This window comes from Phasianus colchicus, chromosome 3 (genome assembly GCF_987193195.1).
Source record: "Phasianus colchicus chromosome 3, bPhaCol1.hap1.1, whole genome shotgun sequence".
Taxonomy (NCBI): domain Eukaryota; kingdom Metazoa; phylum Chordata; class Aves; order Galliformes; family Phasianidae; genus Phasianus; species Phasianus colchicus.
Window position 1 is genome coordinate 87,404,900 of NC_143438.1, and position 23,691 is coordinate 87,428,590.

Below are 23,691 nucleotides of genomic sequence, written 5' to 3' on the forward strand. Positions count from 1 at the left end.
CTAGATGAACTCAGCCATTTTTCATGCATATTCATCTTAGAGAAATGCATCAGTTTCTCTAAATGTTAATAATGACTTTTTTCCTACACTACAGGCCCTTCACAGATCTGAATGCTGCAGGTTTGCTTGGTGAAGAAGTTGCCGTGGGAGGTTGCTGTCCTCCAGCATGGGTGAAATCTGTCATTTCTGTCATTTTCAAAGACTATCATGAGAAGGCATCTCACCCAAGCTGCAAGATGAAGTATCTTAATCTGGAAACTACTGTTTTTTGCAGGAGGATTTCCATACAGCCAGAGGTAGGAAGCCCTCTCTCCTTTCTTGTTTCTTGGGTTAAAATGAGTTAAATGGATTACAATTAATTAAAATGCCCTTTAAATCATTAATTTGTAAATAGGTTATTTCTAAGTGCATCTGATTTCAATTTCTCATGATTTGAAATCTAAAATTAAAGCATTATTAAGGGATAAGGGTCAGCCAACTGGCTGGCGATGAACCCACCTGGAACAAAGTGATCTCAAAATAAACTTTTTTAATGAGAAGGATGGCGAAAAGCCAAGCAGAAACTGCAGAGGATACCTCATTAAAGAAATTGATAAGCCTAAGTCGGGTCAATCTGTTTAAGTAACTCGATGGCTTCAGTCAGATAGGAATAGATCTGTTTAATTTGCCTCCAGCAAAGCAGCGGTGTGGAGGAGGAGGAGCCCTCGCGGGGAGCCGTGAGCTCGCCGCAAAAGCTGGATTTGCTCACTTGGAAGAGACATCTCACACAGAGCAAACAGAGGCAGCTGCAGGCAGGGAGCAAACCCATAGTGTGCACTGACACCGTGGGACTTCTCCTGTTCTGCCAGCCCGCACTGTGGGCGTGGGGCCGGCTGAAAACACCCGCCAGGCTCACACGGAAAGTAAACTTCAACATGTGAGCAAGAGCGATTTTCTTTCGCACTTTTGCAGCCCTAGGAGAGCTTCCACAGGAGCAAGTGAGTTGATACCCTGCTGGAACAAAAGCTCAAAATCTGGTTCTCGTTTTCGAAAGCCAGCCCAGGGGCCTCGAACGGGAAAATAAATTCTTGCAATGAAGAAAGACCATGCTGTGAACTCAACAGCATTGCCTGGCTTCCGTCAGGATGTTGTCTGTGTTTTCAACCTGTGCCGATGGCAGGGTTATCAATGCTTCAGGACTTCTGTAATGCTGAGCACAGCACAGCCACCAGCATCCAGCCTGGGGATTGCCAGTAGCCAACAGCTTCTTGCTAATGACTGCTGCACACCGGGCAATGGATCAGCAGTCATTAGCAAAGCGCTGCTAAGCTGCTAGACCTCCTTTGCAGGTAGAAGGGTGACCCCACTGATATATCCAGGGGGCTGATTTCTTCACTGAGCAGAAAAATTACATCTTTAAGTAATTGCATGGTTTGGTAACAGGAAAATAAGAATTTTGGTTTTTTTTAAAAAAAGCCCAACGCTGGTTTTATTAGATCAATCTCAGCAGCAACCCAATAGGAGGTTTTGTCAAGCTTGGACTTAATCTACCCTCAAAAATGATGTATAATGAATTATCATAATGATTAACAGCCAAACACAGCATAAATGGAGTCCCTGTCACCCAGGCTTCAACCAAACATTAAGCTTTATAATGTATGAGCATACATAGTAATGAATTAGTGTGTCTCTCCCAGGCTTTTATGCCTTGCAGGCATACTCAGAGGGGTTTGGTGCATGTCAGCAGCCCCGGACATTAAATACACTTCAGGCAGGCCTTGGAAATCATGAGGCTTTGCATTCTCTGAATAGAGCTTCTGATCTTAGCATTAGGTATTTCACCTAAAGCTTCTCCTGCTGTAACAAAGTCATTTTCACTTCAAAAAGTGAAGTGAGAACACCCCACCTTCCTGCTCCACCTGGAAAGGCGACATTTTGCTGAAACACCATAACGACAACATGAATCTCCTCAGTACAGCAGCAATCCACAAGTCGAAAACCTGCAGCTCCAAAGTCAAAGTGAAATCTGCTTATATAGTACCCAGTAAAATATATATTACCCAGAGAAAAAGCTTCAGCAGCAATACGGGGGCTCTGGGGGTCTTTGTCCTGCACCAGCATCGCCTGCCCAACCCAGGGCAAAAGGACCCCACAACCCCACTGCCTACACAAGTGCCATCCCCTATGGGATGAATACAGGAGTGATACAGTAGGGAGAGGAATTTTTTGGCTAGATGATTATTACAGATCATTAAGCTGTTCTCCTCTGGCTGGATTTGCTGTTGACTCAACGAAAGAAAGCACAGACGGCTGAGGAGCTGCCAAGCCTGTGCAGGGCGGTTATGTCAAACAAAAAAAAGTCATTAAGTCATTGTAAAATCGGAAGGAAGCCATAGACACTTGTTTTCTCTTACACCTGCAAAACTGAAACCAACTTCCCTTTTCTCTTAATGGAAAACTTGCAAATGCAGAACTGAGGGGAATACCACTCCTTGCCTTACCCATACTGAAAGAAGATGTTCAAAAAATTTCACCTTATCCCAAACTTCACTTCCTGCAGTTTCATCTATTTTGATTCAGCTATTCCCTAGGGCCCTGCAGTTTCTCTTTTAATTAAAAAAGCAACCAGAAAGGGGAAAACCTGAGGGATTCCCAAGAAGGCAGCTCCAAGCAGCAGCTGTTCACCCGGGCAGTGCGCAGAGGAATTGCATTGCATGAGCAAAGAGAGATGGGTGATGTGCAGAGCCTGGCTTTGTCAAATGACTTTTTCAGGGCTTTGCGCCAGAAGGAAACAGAGATAATCTGCTAAAAAAATTCCTCATCAGCATGGAACTGCCAGATGCTTCCTGTGCTCGAGATTTCAGGATGGAAAGGCTACATATGAGGGCACAGGTTCAACACAGTCATTGGCAGCAGGTTGGGAAAAAAGACAACATATAGGACAATGTAAAAGCACAGCTACAGGCCAAGTCCTCTGCACTGGGAAGTCATCACTCCCTGGGGTCTGACATTGAGATATGGCAGCGGCCAGCATGCAGCAAGTCAGCCAAGTGCAAAGCCACACAGAGAGCAGTTCAGGGATGAGTGAAACCAGATCCTCATCAATGGCTTGGCACAAGCCTCAAGAATAAGGAAAGTATCCCTCTGAAGCAGACTTAGCATTCAGAGCAACTCAAAATGACAGCGAACTTGATGTAAAAGCTATAGCAATAATAATTTATTAAAAAAAAAAAAAAAAAAGTAGTAGATTTTGTTTGCTTTTCTGGATGCATCTGTATTTTCACAGTCTAAGAATACATCCATCCTAGTCATTCTAGACCTCAGAAGAACTGCCTGCAACTTATTATTATTTTTACATACAGCTTTAAACAACCCAAATTAAGTAATTAAGCAAACAGTGCCTTCAGCAGACATTCGAGCTTTTTGTGGTCAGACTTTCCAGTTACTTCATGTTCTCTTTAGCCATGTCTTCTATTTCCTCCAAGTATTTCAGCATCTCAGATGATTTTAGATTACATTATATCTAAGGCTGTAGCTGTCCAGCTCATCACAAACACTCCAAACAAGCTGAACACATAGAGGGACACTGAGTGAAGCTCTGAAAAGCAAAAGTGTGATGCAGAATTCAAAATCGCAATGAGAAACATGTTTTCACATCCCATGGCTGCATTTGCAAGCTAGTAGTCCTTTTACTTCTCTATAGCTCAATCAATATTGTTAGCCTTATTTTTTTATGTATTTAGGTATTAGCAGAGAGGAGAATTGACGTTTCACTACTAGAGAAATTTTCCTCCTGCATCCCTCTATCTCTTCCTGAGAAAAGCCAATAAAAGCTTTCTTGCAGTGACAGTGAACATGTGTAAGATCAACAGGGCTACCAAATTAAAGGCTAACCTGTTATAATATCACTGGTGACTTGCACACACCGCAGAAGCATCCCACAGAGAAAAGAGCTCATGCATGCTCTGCTACAAAGCATGTCAAAAAAGCATCTAGATGGTGTGAACAAAGGGAGATTGCCACAGAAATTACAAATGATGTTTTTGCAGAAGATATTCCTTCCTCGGGTTATCAGCAGCAATTGGTGCTTCCGAAAATCAGCAGAAAGTTGTGAAAAGCCCTTTAAGATAGTAAAAAGGATCTCCTCCTCAACCTTTAGGAGACAGCAGTACAGAGCAGAGCATGAGATTCAGTGCCTGACACACCACATACTTTTCTGGCTTACTCAAACCTGGAGTGCAGTGTCAAGTTTCAGGGTCAGGCACTGCCAAAGCAGTAATACCTCACTAGAGTTCAAATGTTGCTATTCTTTCACTTCAGTACAAAAAAATGCTAACATGTGCTCTGGCAGAGTACTGACAGCATCTTTTCAAGTACAGCACGAGAACAACTATACAGTACTAAGGGAAGCTGATTTTTGATGTGGGAATCCTTGAAGAAGGCTTTCCTCAGCCTGGACCTCTCTGGCCTAAGAGTCCATCTACAGGGCACTGTGTCAGGCACTGGAAAGACAATGCCTGGGTAAATTTTCACCTATGTTGTTCATCATAGCAGATGCACTTGGTGAGCTGCATTCCACAGTCTACACAAAGTCCCAGGACAGGACAGGAAAACACTCTGTTCCAAAAGGAACAGTTACCTCCCTTCTACACCTGTGCTCCAAACACAGTAAGACAAGCAGTTTTCTCCTAATTAAAAGAAACCAAAACACTCCTGAAGGAAAATAAAGTCCAAATAGAGTCCAAATTCCTTGGGTGACACAGGGAATACTCCTTTCTGCAAGGTCATTTTTAAATTATTGTGTCACAGTGGTATATTATTCAGAATATTGATTCTCCCAATAGTGCTCACCAGCCATACTGGGGTGATACAGCAGGAGCCCCATTCCCCATGGCCACATTTGTGCATGGCCTCATAGTGCCACAATGAAACAAGATGTGGAAGTGAAGGTCTACAAACCTGATTAAAGGCACTGAAACCACCTTCCCCAACATGGATACAATCACCACATCTTCATCCCCATTTCCAAACCTCCAGTAAGGAAGAGACAGAGAAAACATTGTCCTAGGTTTCATCCAGGAAAAGTATTCTGATAGACTCCCTCCACTCCCTATCGCTGCACATCAAGTGAAATGTGGGGCTTGGTACCACAGTAATTGCAGCCTAACAGTATTTATTTTGCACCTCAAACTCCTCTGCTCGAAAGGCTGACACCTTCGCAGCAACTCTGGGCCTGGCAGACCTCAAATTATGACGCCACAGGGTATTAATTTGCATCTGGACTGATCCACTCCCCCACCCAAGCATCTTTTACCAGTCCAGGGTCATCCTGGCTATATTTAACATCTGCTTTCAGAGGCTGGCAGCCAGCAGCATCCCATTTTGAGACCTCCTCCATCCTCGATGCCAAAACAGATCCTCCAGGGCCACCAAATCCTGCTGAGGGCCACTTGCTCTCATCATGCTGCCAACTACAAGCTGTTACTGGCTACCATGGCTGCTACCTATCAAGAGCTATTAATAAGTCACATTCACTCTTCTGATTTAGTATAGTAAGATTTATAAGGTTATAGCTTACAAAATCAAAATCATTTACATAAAACTTCCATACATTGAGAGCTTAGATACTGTAAATTACCCATCTACCTGTCTAAAGGAGGCATACTTATATTTTATAAATAGGTGTATTTACAACCAAGTATTAAGCTCTCTATTCTTCATCCAGAACAGTGGAATCTCTAGAAACATTGTTCTGGCACATTTTAACATCTCATCAGTCATGTTAGCACAGCATGGGATATGGAGAATCCTTAAAAAGAGAAAAAAAACCAGCAACCATAGTGTTATTTGTGCTACCAGAGTCTTCTTAAATTGCACATTCAAAGGTTCCCTGTATTTCTTCATTACTCCAAATTTTTGGCATCTCCGTGGAATAAGCTACCTGTATTTCAGCTCTTCAATAGCAGATGACTAAGGATTTTCAGTACTTCAGAATGTAGACCCAACCAGCTCTGTTTCAAAAATGCTTAATGTGATAGCATATTTGAAAATGAGATAGAAAAGAAATAGTAATTAAAACTAGATAAGCTCTGAAAGAGATAGAAAGTAGTAGTTCCAGCCCATGGCTGGCAAAACCACACCAGACAAAGCTGAATTTTCCAGATCTCCTATGCAAACATCTTCAAGCCCGTGTTCTATCTAAAAATCTATCCCATTTCACTTGTTCTAAAGATGATCAAAGTCTCTCTTTACCTAATCTTTACAAACTCTCTCAAGAGTTGGAATCAGAGATTGTATCACAGGTTTCTGCTGGAACAAAGACAAAGCAAATGTTATCTTTTGTACCTGAGACTGCAGGTCACAAGTCTTCATCCCACGGTTAAACAATAGATAAGATATGCTCAGATCAACACTGCCAATGAAACCAATCATTTCAAAGCACTGGCAACCACAGCACTGCAAGCAGAAGAGCCAGATTTTGTTGTAAAGTGCAGTTTGGGTGCAGAATGTGTTACAGATATATTCTGGGTATTTCATAAATATCATATGTCAGCTAGCTAGATGTGTTTTTCCTTTAGTCAAGGATGGGTAGCTGCATAATCTCCTTACCTGCTCTAAGATATATCTTGTATAGAGGAAATCTGTACTAAGTTTGCCCAAATGTTCTATATAAACTTGTGTCTATTTTTCTTTCCAATATGTTAGAAGTTAGATGCTTCTATATTTCTTGTTTCAGTTGGGGACCTTTATCCCACAGATCTTGCTACTTCTTATTTTTCCCACCTATGACATGATTCACTTTTCCTTTGTTACTTGATACATTGTCACTGCATGGGAAAAAGGAAGGAGAAAGTAATGGCACAAGATTTAAACTTAAAGTTTATTCTTCTTTGCCTGTTTGAGGCTGCTTCAAGCATGAATTCACTGCTGCTGTTTAAAAAAGAAACTCCCCAATTACCCAAGTGACTCAGCTTCTGAGGAGAGACTGCTGGCTGTCTGTCATGTGCCAGCACACCACACATCCATGCTTATAGCAAGAATTTCATTTCTGATCTGTAATCTTACACGGATTGCATGGCTTTGAAGAAATCACTTTTTTTTTAATTTAATTTTTAATTTTTAAAAAAGAAAAAAAAAGAGATTTTAAACTCATGCTTCCGTTTCAAATGGGTTTTTTTCCTGTAAGACTTATATTCAAATACAAAAGCTGAGATTTTAAACATGTACATACATTTTCAATCCAGCTCACGCGATCATTAGCAGCATTAAATCAGGAAAGAATCCACTATAAAACACAGTCATCTGGTACCACAAAAGCATGCTGGCATTTCTAATGTTCTGTGAGGGGCTGGCACTCCAAGCCAGGAGATAGCAGAGCTTTTCAAGTTCTGCTCATTATTTGCTTTGCAGTGACACAGGAAACAGTGAGGACTTTAATCTGTAAATAATCTTTCCCTTGTGGATCAGGAAAAGATCTACATGAAAAAAACTGTATTTTTTTTCCTCCATGAAATGCTTCATTAAAGTACTGCTCACTCAATAACAAGTTTGAGGAGATTAAAAAAAAGTGTTTTTGTACAAAGCCAAAACTCCTACACCTCCTTCTTATGCTACAAACAGCCTGCTTGAGTTGCAGGAGATCGGGCTTTGCATAAGAATGCTTCACAGAACTAGAGGGAAAAACAATTCCTAAACTCTAGGGAGGAATTAAGAGGAAAAATGTGCAAGATGGTCACATAAGCAGCTAAGTGCTCCAATCTCGCACATCAAATAGAATACATCTGCTTCCCTTCTCCTACAAGTGCCCTCCCCAACGGGGCACAGACATCTGACTTCAGACCGAAACCTTCTTAAGGATTTTTTTAATTTGCTGTCTCTCCCTGTACTCACTCCTTCCTGCACCACCTAACAGATCGGGTACAGGGCAGCCCTTCGTGTTTGAGTCTTAATGCTGTACATCAGGATGATTGATTGGACCTCAGCAGAACGACTGTGTAATGATAATTTCAGAGAGAGGGAGGATTAATTTGGGTGTGATGCTGCAAATCAATCTCCATTTCAGAGTAATTAACTCCAGCCGCTTCAAGAGCTGCAACACAGCCAGCACTGCTGCAGGTACCCACTAAGAGCTGTAGAACTCAAGAGACACCCATGTCTCCCACATCTCTCATATGGACATCACTGGTGTCCAGAAAAAGCTGGAGAAAGAGCGAAGAGAGGATGGCAGATGCACTTTGTCTCTGGGTTACAAGACACATCCCTCTAAGTTAGTGACAGTGTCAGTCTGGTGAGGCACTGGAACAGGCTGCCCAAGGAAGAGGTGGAATCACCATCCCTGGAGGTGTTCAGCATATGTGTAGATGTGGCACTGAAGGACACTGTTCAGTGGGCATGGTGGAATGGGTCGACAGTTGGACTAGATGAACTTCGAGGTCTTTCCAACCTGAACGATCCTATGATCAATCCAAAGCTCTGACAACTTCTTTTCAGCTCTGGAACTACTTCCATGATGAGAAGTCAAGTGCCAACTTTTTTTAAATGTAGAATCCCTGTATTTCCACACATGTAACCCACAACCGTAACCACTCAGGTATCTCACAGTAATGCAAGCTATGGGTTCTGTAACTAAAAAAAAACAGAGTGAAATCCTGGCCACAGCAAATTTGGTAAAGCTACAGACTGACGCAGCAACTCAATAGTCTGATTTGTTGTGGCTGGTTTTATTAAGGGTACTGGAAAGTACATAGATGATTCTGACTTAATGGTTAAGAGCAGCAAATCAATAGTTTGGGCCAAATTATGTTCCTATTTTAGTTCATTTAGATCTATGAAAATGAACTGAATTACTCAAGATCTTCATATATACGTAATAAAGCTGGTGCATTTTTGGCATCGTGGTCTGCGGGTACTCATTACAGAAGCCAAACCACAGGCTTGCTCCAGATGGCTTGTCTCTACAACACAGCATGCATCCAAGGCACTTTACAAACTAATCACCTACTGATCATATCCTTTCAATTAAAAATTACTCAATATTTCCAAGTGCTGTCATCCATTTTAGAAATACCAGAAAATTATGAGGTGCTTGGCCAATAAAATGCAGCTTTTTCTATGTTATAAAATTGTCAGCTGAACAACATTACCCAGTAGGGTAAAGCAGCAGAGTTCGTATGTGGCACATGCTGCATTTGCAAGTTTCTCCACCCCTACATCTGCTGTAATGCCTTAGCAGGACCATCTGAGAGCAGAGAAACTGGGAAAAAATGTCTCTTACTCTACAGAGGAGATAAAGGTGAAGAGAATCATAGAATGGATTGGGATGCAAAGGACCTTAATGTCCATCCTGTCCACCCTGACGTGGGCTGTCTGCCACCCCCCAGCTCAGGCTGCCCAAGGCCCCATCCAACCTGACCTAGAATGCCTCCAGGGATGGGGCACCCACAGCTTCTCAGGGCAGCCTGTGCCAGTGCCTCAGCACCCTCTGAGTAAAGAATTTCTTCCTAATATCTAACTTAAATCTCCCTTCTTTTAGTTTAAAACCATTCCCCCTTGTCTACAGAAACTTAATTCAATTAAATGGCTAGCGCTCCAGAAGAAAATCTAGCTTCTCCTGGCTGTCAGTTCAGAACAACAGGCAACAAAGGTAAATTATGACCGACAAAACAGCAGACTTCTGTACTCACTGCAAAGAAAATTAAGAGTATTCTCCAGCCAAATGGCTGTGCATATCAAATTTAGTTTATTACATAGTGGCACATACTTAATGCCATAGCCTCACACAGCCATGCTTTCAGCCAGGAGCATATGTTTGTACAGGATAAGTGATTCCACATAAGCAAAATCCTCCTGTACTGTGCATTTTGGACAGATATCCCAGAACTCTGTGTTTTTCACTATGCTGGGTGAATTACAGGCTGTAGATATCATCTGGTCCATAAACACATGACTCCCTACAGTCACCTAAGCAATTCCATGTCCTGTGAGAGTCATTTACCACCTTGTCGCAAAGACAGTAATCAGGACATGTGATTCAGTCACTTAGCTCACCCATGCTTTTAGTGTTTATAAATATTAATGACCCTGATTGCTACGTAGTCCTACTGTAGTTTTAAGCTTGGATCATCTCAAATAGTCATGGCAATGAGACAGTTCCCAGGAAAACCAAGTTGGCAACAGAATGCAAGAAAATTTTCAAAAGAAATAGAGACGTGGCACGAGGCCACTCATCTTGTTTCCTGACATTATATGGCTGTATTTATACAGTTCAACCAGTGTATAAGTGTATCACTACAATAAAGTCATTCCTTACAGCAAAGACAAATGTGACCTGTTCATTTGGAAATATGCAAGGTTATATGAGGTACTAGTGTCCCTAGGAAAAGTTGTATTCCACTTTCCTTTCATGACAAACAGGTATGATATAAACACAGCCACTCTCCAATTCTCTCCACAGCGAACAGGCATGCGATGATCTTTATTCCACAACCCCCACACTTTTAGCTATCAGCTTCCTTCCCCTCTTGGTTGAAGACCTTTTCTTCCAGATGTCACTTGTGACCACAGACCTAGTGCAATAGCTTATTTTTGTTTCACTGCTAGCAACTGCAGTCACTTCAGGTCATTAACAAGACTTGTCTTGCTGAGAAGCTTCTAGAATTGCAATGAAGTATTAATTTAATATCTTCAGACGAAGGGAAGTATGCAAATAAAGAGCACTGTGATGTACCAAAGAGCGTCCTCTGATTACCATCTCTTGCTGGTCCAACAGAAGTAAATGGACTCCAGCCTGAGTTTTTACAATAGTTTCCTGGATAAAGATCCTGTAGTTTAAAACAAACCCTGTTAAACAAGCTATAGTCCACTTAGCTTGACAAATTTAAAACAATTAACTTGTGGGGAGCCAAGCTGCTTCTTCCCTATTCACTGGTCAGCTGCTTAGAGACAATGTCTGAAGTACAAGGAGGCTTTCAGGCCAGATTCTGATGTTGTTCAGAATGGTGTAAATCAGGAATAATCCCTTTAGAGATTAGTAAAAGGAAGATCAGATTCAGGCTCGCAGAGTTAAGTACAAACCAAATGCTGAACTTCTAATTCTTCTATGAATAAAGAAATTCTCCCTCTGCATGTCCCCCTCCATCTTGCCTAAAGCACTCTGAACTGATGTTCAGAAGAGCTGCTGATAACACCCAACAGAAGACATTCATTATTGCAAAATACTTCTGCCTGCAAATTTATTAAGTAAGCCTTGCAATTAAAAAAAAATAAATAAATAAAATTAAGAAGGTAAATTACACAGGAAGAGCACCATTTTATTTAAGATCCCTCCTGACCCCTGAACCATGAAATGAATGACAGTAACCATCTTTTACAAGAAACCAACACATTTAATTACCTTGATTCACGGTATCTGTCCCCAGTTCCAGCCATATATCAAAAGAAAACATAAGAGTTTTGGCCAGATGCATGTAACTTCCTCAAAGCATCTCAACAGGTATTCCAGTGCTGAATGCACTGGATATAGATGAATGCAGGGCTATCTGATGGTTATTCCCCTTTCACCTTCTCCTCTGAAGCTTCAGGCAACAATGACAACAAAAAAAGCCACATCAGCAAGTCACTGTCTTAATAAAACTATGCATCCCCGTACCACTATGTCAGAAGTATACAAGTTTTGCTGTTCATGATTGTGCTAATGCACCAGAGTGTGCACATTGGAAAACCTGGTGTAAGAGACTAAGACATAAGTCTCTTTCCTATTTAGATCAAGATATAGTTCCTCATTTCCTGTGAGGGTTGTGAAGTTACCTGCTGAGGACAGCATGAGCCTACATTAATACCACTCTCATTTGATGTGGAGAAGTTCAGTCTCTCTGCCGTGATGCTTACTGTGCTTATGCCTCCTAAAATAGCCTGCTGAGCAGCCTGACGGATGGACACCTTTAATTCTGGATGCCAAGTGTGTCAAGAAGAACCAATTCCTTACTCTCTAACTCTTTCAACACACAAGCTGCTTCCTGCAGGTCCCTGTGGCATGCCTTAAAGTTCACTTACCAGGTTTAAAATCTTTTACCATGCACTGTTTGCAAGGATTTAGTGGCCTTCAAGGCAAACTTAACAATCTCACACCCCAGCTATTTTGGACAGGAAGCTGAATTTCAATAGGAAATGTAAGTAGAGTACCGAGGACTGTCACCTCAACAAAAGAATTTCCTTTGAAAAGGGGAGGAAATCTGATGAGGTTACTTTGCAAGAAAGGAAATTTTGTTTTTTCTTACCTCTAACCACACTCTTGGACAGTGATGGCAGATATGTCTAGGAAATAATTCTGCTAGACACACTGGAAACAGTTCACTTGGAACTGAATAAGGAAATCAGCACCAATGAGCCTGTCTAAAAAGGTGCCATGTGTTCCAGAGATTATGAGAACTGAGATGCTTTGCAAGTCTCATTAAGCAGATGAGACTTTCAGCAATCGATTCTAACACATGTGCTGAGCAATAGCCCTGTGCTGACTCAGAGAGAAGCATCCTACCCACTCTGTCTGCTTAACACATTTCAGGCTCAAAAGAGTCCCCAGGTAATGAGCAGATCAAGCCTTAATGAGCTCATTAGATATGACAAGTTTATATTCAAGGTTACTTTGCACAACCCTATTCTCTCTCGGAGAAAGAGGTGGAATTGTCACGCAGCATTTGTTATTGATGGAAAAGAGGATTAAAAACCAAAAGCAGTAGTTGGTACTAGAAGCAGAAACACCTTAATTTCCTTGGAAGTCAATATTGTCAGTGCCAGCCAAAGCGATGCTGCCAAGCACCTGCCCAGGAGCAGCAGTCAGCTTGGAAGAAAGCACGGCAACTCAAGGGGAGATCAGAAAGATTGATTTTTGATAGCTGTAAAAAAGCAAGAGGGTTTTTAATATTCAGGAAAGCATCAGTGCCCTAATAACAGAATTTCCATCTCTAAGAGCTACACTTGTCAAATAACACTGGATTAGACACAAGAATATAAAAAAAGAGATCCTGGCTTTGACAAATTTGAAGCAGCTCCTTTGGTAGAGGTGAGGAGGTCAGAGAGTGATGCCTTTCAAAAATGTGCAAGTCTCACCTGCTTTTACCCTTGATGTGACCCTCAGGCACTGATGCCTGAATGTAAAATCTCATAATTTAAATGAGACAGCTGTCAGTGGCAAAGGAATAGGCAGTACAAATTTAAGTAGCACACCTCACCCTGTCCTGAAAAGCCTGTTGCTTTGCTCTGATAGTGAAAAGATTTCCACCCCACACTGGTAATCTAACCCTTAACGCATGCATTTATGCCAAGCAAATGTCAAGCATATATAGAAAGTTCAAGAAGGAAATGGGGACAGGGTCTCTCATTCTGCCTCTTGTCTATTCTCTACCCCAATGCCTCCTGCATGTATGCATCACAGCCTGTACATTTCTGAGCAAGACAGCAATGGCACAAAACTTTGCTGGCAGATTACAGTCGGACTCCCAGAGATAATTTCCACACTCAGAGACATGACGAAAGCAGGGTTAGTGGCTCCACAGGAACCATCTTGGGGCAGACTGAAGCTCGATGAAATGCAGGTTTCCAAAGAGAAGCACTGACACATTTTTTTTTTTTCATAAAATGAAGAAAATTCCTTAGTTTCAGTGTGGCAAGATAAATTAGGGAGTTGACATTTTGAGCAAAGCTTCATTAAGAAGTTCACACATGCACACGTGAAGAAAGCTGGGATGTTCACATCCCCGATGGCTCGCCTAATGAGGATCCAAGGTTTGCTCCCTGCTGCTCTAACTTCTAACTCTTGGTCAGGCTCATTCCCACAAGAGGACTGTCCTTCTCCCCAAAATAACAACTTTAAATGGAGCAAACATGTGGCTTGATAGGACTGTTGGTCACTTAACGCAATGACAGTCCTCACGTATAGGACAAAGGTCTGCTGTCTAGACTGGGGGAGAGGGAAACTCTTCGCCAAGTAACAACAGAGGCAGTGACCGGACTGAGCACTTCTGGCTTCATCTGGGAATATTTCTGCCTAACAAAGCATTCTTCACCCACTGTTTTTGAGGGCTATAGGTAAAGGATAAACATGCCCTGCTTATAAGCAAACTGAAGCAAAGACACAACTAATGAGTCCCTCTTCTATTCCAATAGAACAGAGGAAGAAAAAAGCATTCTGTTCTCCTCTGTCTGGGCAAAACAGAGACAGACATCCCCTTCCAAACAAGCTGAGATGGTAATTGCAGCCTATTGATTCTTTTCCATCCAAACCTCCAGTTTTTCCCTATTAAAAAATCCCAAAATGAATCACACTTACATAGTAGCTTACTCAGCCAATATTTACACTCAACCCAGTATTAACAAGAGACTCCTGAGTTGCAGAGAGGTAACTTATTCAAAAACTCCTCTGTTTCCATGCTACCAGCAAATGCTTTAACAAATCCCGCATTTACTCTATACTGTCTTGTATTTTTCAACAGCCAGCATCCATCTAAATAGTTGGGTGGAGAGGAACCTGATGATGTTCAACAAAAGCAAGCATAGAGTCCTGCATCAGTACAGAGTAGGGGATGATCTGCTGGAGAGAAGCTCTGCAGAGGAGGACCTGGACGTTCTGGTGGATGACAGGTCCGTTCAGCCTGGATAAAAGAAGACTAAGAGGGGATCTGATCAATGTTTATGAATATATAAAGTGTGGGAGGCAAGTGGATGAGGCCAGACTCTTTCTAGTAGCATGCAGTGACAGGACAAGGAGCAATGACCAAAAACTGGAACATTGGAAGTTCCACACCAATACACAGATATGAATTTCTTTAAAGGAAGGGTGGCAGAGCACTTGAATAGGTTGTTCAGAGAGGTTGTGGAGATTTTCAAGACTCATCTGGACACCAACCTGCACAACTTGCTATAGGAAACCTGCCTTAGCAGAGAGACTGGACTCAATAAACACTAGAGGCCACTTCTAACCCCTGCAATTCTGGGATTCTGTGATCTCCTGCTCCTTTACTCCTTCACAGGCAGGCTCATCTGGACATCTACACTCAACCCATGGTGGTGTGGTTTAACTGTGAATAGAGTAGAAATATTTCAGCTGGAGGGGACCTACAAAGATCAAGCTCAAAAGAATGACCATTTCAAGGCTACCAAGACTTAAAGCGTATTATTGAGGGCATTCTCCTCTATATATAGAGAGAGTAGATATATATATATAGAGAGAGAGAGAGAGTAGTATATATATAGTAGATAGTTATATATATATATATATATAACTATCTACTGAACAGTGATAGTCATGGGAAATGGATCACCTTGCTAGGAAGCTTGTTCCAGTGTTTGACCCTCACCACGAGGAAATACGTTTCCTAACACCTGGTCTGAATTGTGAACATTATGTTAAATCACAGCAACATTTGGAAAGCTTATATATCTTGATCATAACTTCCACAGTTTTCAAGGATCATGAGAAATACAGAAGAAAGTATCTGTTTGAAGCACATTTATTTCCTGTAACTGGAGGGAAATTCCCACTCGTGAGAGATCTGAATCAGCCCAAGTTTCCCTCTGTCTGGACTACACACCACAGTTCTCTAGTGTCCTTAAATGTCTTATAGTCTACAAATCTTACAGCTTTTCCTCTAACATTTCTGGTCTGAAGCTTTTCCTTTTCAACTTTTACATAAGTATTTTTGCAACATTCACATAAAATCCTTTGTGGTAGTCACTGAGAGTGATGCTCTGTGTTGCCCTGCAGTATCTCAGGAGCCAAGCCAGCAATAGCAGTGCCCCAACAGCCATTTGGACTAAGTACCAAACTGCACAAACTTTGCAGCATAAGTATCACTAGAGCAGACATAGCAGAAACTCAAATGATTTTTGTTGCCAAGCTTTTGCACAACACCAGTGACTGCACTATTCAATGGAGTGGCTGACAGTGAATCATTGTAGACTAAAGACCTCCTGTCCATTAGGCTGCAGATTTACTCGGACTTTCCCGATTCAAACACAGGATATCACCTGAGGTGCAAAGTTTAAGTGTCCTCAGCCTTCCTGATGTCTCAGTTTGCTCTGACCATGGCTCTTAAAGGACAAAACTCAGCAGAGGAAAGGGAATAGCAGAGAGACAGAAATGGCCTGCAACAGTCTGTTCTACCCTGGCAAGGAGCAATGGTGGCACAGGGTCTGATGAGAAGAACACATGTAAAAGAAAGGATGACAAGCAGCATGGTACTGGAAAGGCAAGACTGAAAAACATTTCAGTGTGTGATCATAAAAAAGATGAATGGAGAGAAAACAAGGAAAACTCACCCCAAAGCTTCACGGAAGCTCTCAGCCTCTCACACACTCAGTGCTTTGATGGCAGTTAGCACAAAAAAAAAAACAAACCAAGAAACCAACCACAAAGACTCCACCCAATATATTTAACTTTGATCCAAACACACAGCATGTCACTGATGGCAGGGCACGATGCCACATGCCCATAGTTTATGCTTCCTGAAAAATTTGAATATAATTGCTATGGGCATTTCACTACTGCCTGACTCTTCATCACAAAAGCGTTGCTATTTTTTTGCCAGTTTTGACATTTTGTGTTAGAAACCCAAATAGTAAACCTTGGACCATTTGGCTGCCAAGCAGGAGAGCTACACAGCAAGAAATATGGACGAAGCCATGGGAATCGTCCTGATATTTCTAGAGGCAAACTTTCCTTTTCTAGGTTCTTCTAGTCAAAATTCTTTACTTTATCTCAAAGGGTTTGAAATTGACACGGAATTAAGTTCAAGTGCACCAAAAAGCACGAATGCCTTGTTTTTTTCAAAACCAAAATTATGATTTGATGATTATCTTGACCTGCTTATGTTTCCCCACCAAACCAAAAGCTAAGCCAGATCACCTTCACAAACCTATTCAGCAAGAATTAGTAAGAGAAAACATGACATGCATGGAGCAATAGCAGCTAAAGGCTCACACTAATGCAGCCCAAGGGCAGATCATGTGAAAAGCATCACTGTATCCCATCAGATTAAAGGAACTTAAGATATAGGCATGAATGTCCTTATTTGCACCCTGATAGCTGCAGAGCACCATACAAGAGACTCATACAGAGGTCAGCTCTAATTCGAGTTGCAGGTAGCTCAACACCATGTTCTTTCCATACAATTTTGTAGAAGTCTCAGACCAAAGTACTCTATTTCTAGACTGAGCCCAAGCAAGGACTTTCTGTAGGACTCCAACCGGTGTACTTTGACCCTAATATTCAGACGATGTTTTCTAACCTGATCTTTAGATTTGCATGCCACGCTGTAAGCAGGTATCTTAAAAATAAATCCAGTTCTGGCCACCCGTAGCATTCACTGAATTTGAGCTGGAGATAGAGAACCTGATTCTTACCGAAAAATCAGGAGGTGACACCTCACACTTCCCTAGCAGGGTCATATTAACTGAGCTGGCAGATTTGATAGAATTAGATTTCTCTGTTGAGCTGGTGCAGCACTGTGATGTGTCAGCACATCCAGCGCTTCAGATATGTAAGTTTAAGTCCTTGATTGAAGATCCAGCTTCTAGAAATGATGTCGTGTCCTTTAAAAGGAACAACCTTTGTTTTGGTGCATCAACAGCTAAAAAGTAATAACTTAAAGAAATACACCAATCTTGGGAAAATTTCAGTAACAATTTATTCAGTCCAGAGGCATTTTATTCTTGCTTCCAACATTCAGTTGAATACTTAAACTTCTCTGTGCTGGATTTTGCTCTGCAGAAAAACCCTCCAAGGGGATGGATAACAATGGCTCCAGCTTAGAGGAGTTTTAGGGACACATAAAGTATACACACAGGTACCTCCATGGCAGTAGCAGCCCTATGGCAGGCAGCAAAATATGGGGAAGGTCATGTTTGGTCCCTGTGGGCTCAGACTACATCCATTCCTTCCTCATGTTCTGTGCTTCCAGCAATGTATGTTGGACAAACCCAACCAACAGGATCTTGTTGTATTTTCCATTAAGTATTTCAGTTTGATACTTAAAAATCACATTGTGTTCAAGATGCTGAAAGACAGATTCCTGCAGGTAGACAACTGCACTCCCCCTATGCTCTGTGGGGATCAAATGTGCAGACCCTGAAGCTTGAGGCATGGCTCACACAATACACTGGAGCAGATACCTACAAGGCTAAATGAATATGGATGAACTGCAAATTGCATTGGGATAAATGGGACCAGATGTGGGACCAGATGCATCACAGCAGAACTTGAGAGGCACACAGGAGCTGCCACCTTTCTGGTCAGTCTTCAGACACAGACATTAAGGCAATAAAAGCAACATAAACAGCACACAACAGTAGTTTGTCTGCATGTTTCATTCCCTTGTCCTACACAGATGTTTTCTGGGACTGCTAACAGAAAGTTTCACACTGTGGTACCTAATTCCACTCTGATGTATGAGCTGTCAATTTGCATACCTCTGACTTATCGGCATCTTCATTGAGCAGATAACAAACATTACATATTCTGATGCAACCAAGCAGGACTACATAAGTCAGATAGGGGCAAAGGAATCCTTTCTCCTACATGCACCCCCATGCTTTAACCTTTATCAGTAATCTCAGATAAGCAAAAAGATATCACTGCTTCTCTCTTCCTGATCAGATACGTCCTCCAAGTCGTTTGCCCCCTAAGTGAAAACAAGCAGCTTCTGGACACCCAGCTTACAGTTGCAATCTATACCAACATCATCTTTCTGAAATAAAAAGAAGGAAAAAAAGTGTAATGTAAGGGAAGGAGAAGGGCAGGAAGGAAGGAAATCTGTCACTGATTTAACTGTCTGCACAGAAACGTTGCTTCAGAAGAGACACCCACAGCCTTGTGCTCCCTTCTGCAAAGTACAGAATAGGTAGAATGCACAGAAAACTAAGCCTGGTGCGAGGAAGGAAAAAGTTAAAGCAACTCTACTCACGGCATCTGGCCAGCAAACCCAAACAAAAACGCGTGCTTATCCGGCGTTCCTCAGCTGGCGCCATAAAAAGCTCCACCAGGTGGTGGGATTAACAGCATGTTAAATTTGCTGTGGAGCCGGATCTGCTCTTAGAAGCACATTTCTGCTTCACTACACCTCTGAAAACACTTCTGCAAGGCGTCCTTAATAAAAAAAAAGGAATTACTGCTATCATTTAATAGCAGCATTTGCAATGTATTTGGGATAAAGGACGCTGTTATAGCCAAGGGGATGAAACTTCCATCTGCGTGACCCTGATTTCCCCTCAAATTATTCTCAGTTTTCCAGCAACAGAAAAGCATACTGATTAGCTGAAGCAAAGCCTTAAACAAAATGATGCTTAGTGTTAAAAGTTACCTTTGCAGTTGTGATTCTCGTAATGTTACTAACATCAAGTTTGGAAGAAAAACTGCAATCCAGGCTGAGAGTTCTCTTCTGGTTGGGATGTGTGAAAAACTGATACAAACAGAGCAACTCGCTGTTCCCATGCACAAGCAAACCATGCACAAACAGCAAGCCCAAAGAATATGGAATTGGATTGTTCTCTCTTTTTGCTCTTTCAGACAGTGCTCTCACGCTCTCCTAGCAGAAAAGTGCAACACAAGTATGTCTGACAGAAGTACTTGAAAAACCTGGTGGTAAAGAGACCAGAAGCTGCTTGGGTTGGGCTACAGAGTGCAGCTTTGTCACTGCTTAGGATTTAAACCTGCTGAAATGTTACCCCCCCAGCAGCACCCAAATGAAGCAAAAGGAGTGAGGAAGTGGGAGGGGGATACAGCAACAAGTTCCCCATGGACCTACATGGAGGATCTGCTGATTGCAGGATAACCAAGAAAGTAAGTGCAAAACACGGAAACAACTCACAAACTCTTTTAATTCACACCCAGCCATGCATAAGCTTGAAAATTCAAACCCATTCAAAACCATCATGCTCCCAGAAGGGACCTGAAGGACAGTTAAATTGGGACAGGTAGCCTGGGGCAAACCCCAGCTTCTAACACAAGAGCAGCTCTGCCAAAGCATTACATCGGGCAGCGTCCCACAGGCTGTAGGTCAGGCCCTAAAAATTGAGAAGGGGTGAAGATATGGGCAAAAGATCACATGGGACACTAAGCAGGGATCCAAGTGGAGACCAAGTAGGGATCCAACTATTCCAAAGCAAATGTTCCACATAGAGCCAGCCCCCCAGCTAAAGCCATGTGCCTAACATACAGGAGGAGAGTGCACTCCCAGCTGTCAAGTGGCAGGAAGGCTCCAGTAAGGGGCAATGCTTCTTTGTGCCTTATGTCAGCGGAGAGCACCAACACTCAGGAGGAATGCATGAGGATGGGATCGAAATAAAAGGTGGAGTTTCTTTTTCATATCCTCACATTTCCTGTTTCTTTTCCATGCTGAAATTTAATTTCCTTTTCCAAGAGAGCTTCAGGAGCTTATGAAAACGGACTCAGAAGATTACAAGGGCTTTGTCACCCTTCCAATCTCCTCGAAACGATCCATAGCCAGGGAGGTTCTCCCTTCGCATGTATGCCCAACAGGCAAACATATAATTCTGTCTTACGGTTATATATGAATGACTTATTTTGGAGTATTGAATACAGAGGAACTCAAGCTTTATAAAGAGTTGTAAAAAAACCACACATCTCAAATGAGTCAACGAACACAAAGGAAATTTTGACCATTTTGTTTTCATTTTCACCACGGCACGCACCAACTGTTGGCTAGAAGAGACAACCAAGAGCCATACGAACAGCTGACAAACTGCTGACCTCGAAGATTAGTTATTTACACTGCGCTGGAAATTAATACTGCCGGCGGTGATGTGCGGGTACCTAAGGTCCGCTTCCTTCCTCTAACGGAGCGATACCGGCAGAGCGAGGGGAAAAAAAAAAAAAAAAAGAGAGAGAAAAAATAATAATGATCATAATAGACAAGCGGGTGCGGGACTGAGGGAGGCGGGCGGCTCGGGGGCGGCGGACGGGACCCGGAGCGGCCCCGGGGATGTCCCGAAGTTGCGCCGCTCCCGCCGCCCCCGCGGCCGCTCCCCGCGGGGAGCTCCCGGCTGCGCAGCCGCTGCCTCCCCGCAACGGAGCGGCGCGGCGCGGCGCCGGAGCCGCTTTCTCCGCTTCTGGGCGAAAAGAGAAATAACCCCCAAATAAAGAACTTAAAGAGGAGCGGGGAGGGGTGGTGGCTCCCGGCGCGCCGTTTGCAGCGGGGTAAGCGGGATTTGCAGGTAAGCGGGAGGGAAGGAGGAAGAGGAGGAAGAGGAGGAAGGCGGAGGGGTCCCGCGGTACTCACGGCGGGGCGCGGGAGGCCGGCGGGCGGCCAAACCCCATGGCCGGCGATGGGCGATCGGCGCTGCGGCTGTGCTGCTGCTGCTGCTCCTGTTACTGCCGTCTCCGCTGCCCGCGGAGCCACTCCGGGCGCCCCGTCCCTCCCCTTCCCTCCCTCCTGCCCGGCCTCCTGCTCGCTCATATAGCGCGCCCCCAGCCAGCCACGTGGACGGCGCCGGGCCCCCGCGGCTCCTCCTCGGAGCTAGGCAGGGCGATACCCGGACGGCCCCCACGGGCAGCCTCTTCCCGCGGGCTGTTACGCGGGGCTGCCCTGTCCGGTGGGTGTCGAGGCCGGCCTCTCCCCCACTCGACGTTTGCTACCTGCTCCCCGGATCACCACCCTGAAGTGCCTTCCGTCCACCCCCATCGCTGGGACAGCAACATTGTCGTAGTAGGGATCCCAGAGGTGATGGCATCAGGAAGAATTGGAAGGAAATTCAGTGCTTCTCAGGGGTGAAAGTGTGCTTTGCGTCGTTAATGGTAATAATAAAAAAGTGTGCGTCGTAAATAATATCTTCCTTGCATCCCGCATCTGACGTTTTTAAGACTGCTATAAAATGCTGTCGAATTAAAAAGCGTCATTAAAGAAACCCCCAGACAGATACATTCAACTGATAAAGTGTATGCTCTAACAATTTAACAACATAATGCCTGCTTTTTTAGTGTTGGTGTGCGAGGGTTGGAGCCAAGCCGAGAAGCGCGGAGGTTATAGCACCTCCAGAAAAGCAAATACCGCTCTGCTCCTCTCCCCGATCCCACTGTGGGCCGTAGAAGATACACATCCACAGCATATGTCAGGGGTGAGCTCTGAAGGATGCTGGGCAGCTAGGAAATAAGTAGCTCTGTGAAGTATATGAGTTTACAGTTATTAATTTATTTACCCAACCTGCCCACGTTGTTGGTTTATTGCATCCAGCACAACTGACTGCCACTGGAAGCTGTAAGGCGCTACGTAGGAGCTGTAAGTCATCAATCACTGCCGAGCTCATTTCCATGGTTGCATTAGTTAAAAACGTAAAGTGTGATTGCAGACTGGTGCCATGTTGCATACCACTCTGTGCAGATATTTGCATTTGGTTTTAAGCACCTGCGGGGGGCTGAGCATGGACCCATATACCCACAGATCCATAGAGTAGCTCATAAACCCATAGGGGGACTCCCCCATCCCAACTCTGCCTCTGCATGCCACAGAGCAACATCATGTTGTGTCCTTCCTAAGGGGGGTGTGGAGGAAATTAAATCAAAAGTAAAGAGGGTAAAAAAAAAAAAAACTTTGTTCAAAAAATTATTTCACGCAGAATGTATTAAGACAAAGAATTGCTGTTGGAGGGAAACAGAGTATTAATTAGTTCTTTCTCCAAGAGCTGCTGGAGGTGGGATTGCTCCTGAGGGAACTCTGTGTGATCAACCATGACAGCTTCTGTAACCCTCCTATACCTTCGAGCGAAGTGGTTGAGTTTTCTGCTTCATTTGCTTCCTGATGACTGTGGGTAAGTGGGTCTGTCTGTGAGGAAGTCTCTGGGAATGGCTTGCCAGCTCTCAGGCTATACAGCAGCCTTTGGGATCCCACCTAAAAATATGTTGAGGTTATGGAAAGACCGATGAGATCTCCTAAAGATGGAGAGATGGAACTAGATGGTCTTTCAAGTCCTTTCCAACCCAGGCCATTCTGATTCTATGATATCCTGTATCCGTGCCATGGCAGAGCATAAAGAAGAGCCTTGGTGGGGCATGGAGAAGCGCTGTGGTCAGCCATGGAGAAAGGCCTTGTTGGGGCATGGAGAAGGGCCTTGATGGAGCATGGAGAAGGGCCTTTATGGATGACAGAGAAGTGCCGTGGTGGGGCATGGAGGAGGACATTGGTAAGGCATGGAGAAAGGCCTTGCTGGGGCATGGAGAAGTGCCATGATGAGGCATGGAGGAGGACATTTGTGGGGCTTGGAGGTCAGGTCACAGCCACTGCTACCAAAATACTGAGAAGCTGAGCAAGGAAGAGAGAACAAGACCACATCCCCCTGCAACAGCAAGCATGGAACCTACTTCTCTTTGTTCTATCAGTTAACTTATTTGGATGCTTGTAACCTTTCTGCTGCTCCCCCGTTTGTGTGCAGGTAGCAAAATGCTCTCTGTTAATGCAGGAGTAATTACAGCAGGATTCAGCCTGAAGGGTTGGATCTGCTCCCCTTTATATCTCAGCTTTTCACTACCAAGTGTCATTTAGATGTTTTTGGGAAAGACTCCAGGATTTGTTTCACAGACAATATTTCCTCAACAGCTCAGTGGATATGAAATAGTTTGAACTAACCATGCAAATCTTGCTTGTCTTCTTATGTGGATAAACGCAATCTATTCTAAACTCAGGGCCAGGGCTTTCAGCTGCTGATGGGGGA

General features: G+C 43.4%; 1 protein-coding gene across 1 annotated transcript in view; it reads right to left on the reverse strand.

Moving 5' to 3' along the window:
* The window catches only part of ST3GAL1 (ST3 beta-galactoside alpha-2,3-sialyltransferase 1), a 71,590-nt gene extending 50,189 nt beyond the window's left edge, over positions 1-21,401 (reverse strand). The window contains exon 1 of the mRNA XM_031591249.2: positions 21,267-21,401. The gene's annotated coding sequence lies outside the window, so the exon portion shown is untranslated. The remainder of the gene's footprint in view (positions 1-21,266) is intronic.
* Between the last annotated feature and the right edge of the window lie 2,290 nt (positions 21,402-23,691).